Genomic DNA, 4,859 nt, shown 5'->3' with positions numbered 1-4,859 from the left:
CTGTCAACTAGATGTCCCAATCTATTTCCCCACTCACCCTGTGCTCATATGTAGATTTGTTGAAGAAAATGCCTCCTCCCATATCACTGTAATGCAAGAACATTATAGACATGCAGAAATGATCTCACATAACATTGAATATTTATATAACCAACTTTAAACATTATTACAAATTACATTTTAAAAATCTTTCAAAGTCTGAAAAACTTCCAGAAAAATAATACATAGAAATAAAACTGAAGATGATATGAATATAGGGAAGAAAATGTACACTTAGATTTCATGAGGTAATATGCTCTGGATTCATTAAATAATATGCTTAATACAAATGCATCTATAATACCAATAAAACAAAATAAACTTGAAAAACACCTATGAGACCCTCTTCTAAGAAACAAAGGACACTCACATTTTTGAAATCCCAAAGAAAACAACAGAGAGATGTTCTCTCACATTATTTGCCAAATGCTATACAGTTACAGTCTCTAATTCAGACAACACGTATATACACAAACCTTAAAAAGAAATATCAAGAAATACATCTGCTTTAACCAAACTGAGATTGATAAGTCTGGCAGTATAAATCAAGAGTAAGATATGGGACCAGGGATTTAGCTCAGTGGTTCCGCCACCTGCTTTGGAAGCACAAGGTTCGGAGTTCGATCCCTGGTACCAAAAAAAAAAAAAAAGAAAAGAAAAGAAAGAAAAGAGTAAGATATGATTTGTCAGTTCTTTCTGGAAGTAAATTCCTCATTTTATATGCTAAGTGAAACATCTTTGTACCACAAATTTTCAAAGGTACATTCTCACAGATTCAAGAAAACATATAAAATACAAACTTAAAATATGGAACAACGTATAAAAAAATGACTTGCTCCTTTCGGCTTTCAGCTAGGAGGAGGCTACGGTGCAACTTTCTTGGATCATCCCGAATCCGGTTTCATCCGACACCAGCCGCCTCCACCATGCCGCCCAAGTTCGACCCCAACGAGGTCAAAGCCATGTATCTGAGGTCCACCGGTGGCGAAGTTGGCGCTACGTCTGCCCTGACTCCAAATATTGGCCCACTGGATCTGTCTCCGAAAAAGGTGGGTGATGATATCGCCAAGGCAACTGGTGACTGGAAGTGTCTGAGGATTACAGTGAAGCTGACAATTCAGAACAGACAGGCCCAGATTGAGGTGGTGTCTTCTGCCTCTGCCCTGATCATCAAAGCCCTCAAGGAGCCACCAAGAGACAGAAAGAAGCAGAAAAACATTAAACACAGTGGAAATAGCACTTTTGATGAGATTGTCAACATTGCCCAACAGATGCGGCACCGGTCATTAGCCAGAGAACTTTCTGGAACCATTAAAGAGATCCTGGGGGACCACCCAGTCTGTGGGCTGCAGTGTGGATGGCTGGCACCCTCATGATATCATAGACGACATCAACACCGGTACTGTGGAGTGCCCAGCTAGCTAAGAGTAAGAAGACTAAGAAAGAAAACATTTAAATAAAAAGACGATCTGACAAAAAAAAAAAAATGACTTGCTGATCTAGGAATGAGAAAATCCTCAGAAATAAAATTCCAAAGTCACAAATCTTAAGGTGACTTTGAAAAGGTACAAAAACTAATAGCAAAGATTTCTGTTTAGTAAAGAAAATTCTCAATGAAATCAAACTGCAGATGGAAAAAAATCACAAGAAGCTATGTGGGTTCTCTACAAGTGATAATGAAATACCTGGAAAAACAATGACAAAAAGAATACTCACCAGAAATATGAGAACATGACATAAGCAGATAATTTACAGAAGGCCTTACAGGAAATGGAAAAAGAATGCCTAAAATGAGGCACAAAAGACAGAAAAAAATGAAAAGAAGCAACCAAATTTCACTATGAATCCATGGAACTTATCCAATTAGAAAAAGTCCGGTGCTGATGGTTATGAAAACAGAAAGTAGAGCACTGTAGTGTGGACAGTGGGTAATAAGAGTCTAAATGATACACACTCTGTGCACCAACAAAGAGGCTCCTGAGCATCCATGGGATTTTCTCAAATCTGCTTCTGGGACAGCAAGTAAGAGAATGATCCTTGTTGCATTTATATCAGTGACAGAATTAGATAAACCTCACCCCTGTAACTGTGGAAAGGTAAATAAAGTGTGATGCAGACAAACAATAGGGAACCAGTCAGGAATTACATCTACATACAGCACTGCAAAAGAATCTGGAAAATAATATTGAGTGAATGAATTCAAATACATTAGGAACTCTCTAACACAGTGTCTGGGCACTAAAAAAGGATGTACATGACTTTGGGGTATAGCTCAGTCATAGCACATGTACAGTGCTCATCCGTATCTAGAGATTTTAGCCAGGATAAAAAAATGTACATGAAGCCCTGAGGTACAGTCTATAATTGATAAGCAGGGCACAAGGTGGAAAAAAACCACATCTGCAACAGGTTTGTCAAGCACAGCACTAGTGATATTTGGGGCCAAGATTTCCTTCTAGTAAGGGCCATCCTGTTTATGTGACATTGATCAACATTCTTGACTTCCATCCCCAAGATGCTACTAAATCTTTCTTATGCTCTGTGTCACCATTACAAGAAAAAAGTTGAGACACATTCACATATTTTCTGATGTGCACCATCACCAACACCTGAAAACCACTTACTTAGCCAAAGTAGTGGACACATAATATCCTGAATGACAAGGTATGAGAATAGGCAAAGACCTGAAGATCTGCCAAATCTCCAGGTCTACACCCAAAATACAAACTCAGTGACTCTCCACAAAGTACTGTCTCTCCCTGCACACTCTCAGCTTATCCTCGCCACTTACACTACATTTCATATGTCATCAGTGTGAAAAGCCAGAACAGACTCCATTACTTTACATTGTATGATGACACAGAGAGACATAGACAGACTAAAAGGTGCTTTGAACAGGAGCTCTGTGCTTTACCACAGCTGTGTTATAGGCCATTCCCAGGGGCATCTCTAGGACACCCACATGGAAGGTCTGTCCTCAGCATGTGGGGAAGTCAAGAGAACTTAGGTGGATTCAGCAATTGCAGTCAATTGTAACTTATGGACAAAATAACACAGGCCTACAGTTATCTCTTTTCACACACAGAGAGAGAGAGAGAGAGAGAGAGAGAGAATTCACTACAAAAATGGTAAGAGCCTTGAAACTACCACTACTGGAAAGACATGCCTTCAGCTCATTGCCATGGAAACAGAAGTGGGATTGCATGAATAGGCAAACTGGCATAGAAAAACAGATGATTCCCCAAGGTTAAAACAGAAGAGTTTCCAACATCAGCATAAGTTAGAACTAAGCATGGAAGTGTATTGTTTTCAGCCTTGCACATGCTTGGTGGCTTGTGTACAAACTGCTGTGGCCTCTGATCACTGAAAAGCTCTCTCCTATTTCCTTGTTATGGTGATGCAAGCCATACAGTATGATTACAATGGGGCACTTCTTTATAATAATAGTAATAACAAGCAAACCAAATAAAAGCAAACAAAGAAAAAAAAACAAACCCAAAGTCCAGATCAGTGTTCCCTTTTCCAAATACTACTCATTTGTTTTCTTGATTCAAGTTCTGAGGAACTTGATAAATATGGATCTCAAAAAAGAAAACAATCTGATGAATATTATGTTCTACACAGGACTTTTTGAAAACTTGAAACAGACACAGCACTTAAGTGAGAAAGAAAAAGATAATGATCAAACCAAAGGTAGCTGAAAACAAAATATGTTGAAAATGTATAAAATATGCCTCATCAAGTAAACATTACTGCTAAGCCTTGCATCCTTTTTATCTGCTCAACATACTTCCTTCATCTGTGCTTGGGGAAATATATGTAATAAAATACAAAATTCGTAATAAAATACTAAATATCTCATGCACTTTATTGAATGCAGTGCACTGTACATCACTGCTTGTTCACCACTGGCTTCCTCTTGCTAGCAGAGCGGTGATTCATTACTGCTGTCCACCATCCTGAGCAATACTGGACCATGTATCACTAGGGTGCAAAAAGAATAAAATAAAAAACTCAAAGGAAGATTTCCACTGAGTAGTTTTCCTTTTATTCTTCAGTACTGGAGGTTTATCACTGAGCCTAAGGCATGTTAAACAAATTACCATTAAGGGGAGACAAATCCTAGAATTTATAATTCATATTGAAAGAGGGTCTTGCTCCATTATCCAGGCTGGGTGTGGTGCTGTACTACTCCTGTCTCAGTCTTCCAAGCAGCTGAGAGTAAAGGTGTAAACCCTCATTCCTCACTGATTATTACTATACCCAAGCACTGCAATGTTAGTAAATCACGGTGAATAAACATCCCCAATCTGAAACTAGCCTAGTGGCACATATGTGTCATCCCAATAGTCCCTGAGATTAAAAACACTACCAAAAGATCATACCACCATGGGCAACTTAGTAAAACCTGATCTCAAAAATTGGCCAAAAAATAAATTTAAACATTTTGAGATACATAGCTGTGAGCAAAATTACATGGTTCAGCTCATGTACAATAAAAATGTTAAGCACACCTTGAAAATTTCTGTATTCTGGAAGAACCTCCTTTCCAGTGATGATGTCCATTCTATTTTTAAACCTACACCAAGACCAGACAGTGTCCTAATTTCCAATTTTGCTTCAGAAATATTTAGATGTACTGATCGGTGATACGTGAAGACAAATTTATCTATTATTAAGTTCTCCCCCTTTTTTCAAGCCTATGACTTTTCACCAATGCACTGACCAAACAAGCACACAATTCTTCCTTTGTGATTAACATAAGAACAATCTGACTTTCAGAGATCTTCTATGTTGTAGGTGCTACTACTGGCACACTT

General features: G+C 38.3%; 1 pseudogene; it reads left to right on the top strand.

The window, feature by feature from the left end:
• Positions 1 to 950: 950 nt before the first annotated feature.
• Positions 951 to 1,464, top strand: LOC101717577 (large ribosomal subunit protein uL11 pseudogene; annotated as a pseudogene).
• Positions 1,465 to 4,859: the final 3,395 nt, after the last annotated feature.

The sequence above is a fragment of the Heterocephalus glaber genome, unplaced genomic scaffold (genome assembly GCF_053883595.1).
Source record: "Heterocephalus glaber isolate CG9 unplaced genomic scaffold, H.glaber_assembly_v1.0 deba00001755, whole genome shotgun sequence".
NCBI lineage: Eukaryota > Metazoa > Chordata > Mammalia > Rodentia > Bathyergidae > Heterocephalus > Heterocephalus glaber.
Note: the sequence above shows the minus strand (reverse complement) of the source record. Positions and strands in the feature narration are given on the sequence as shown.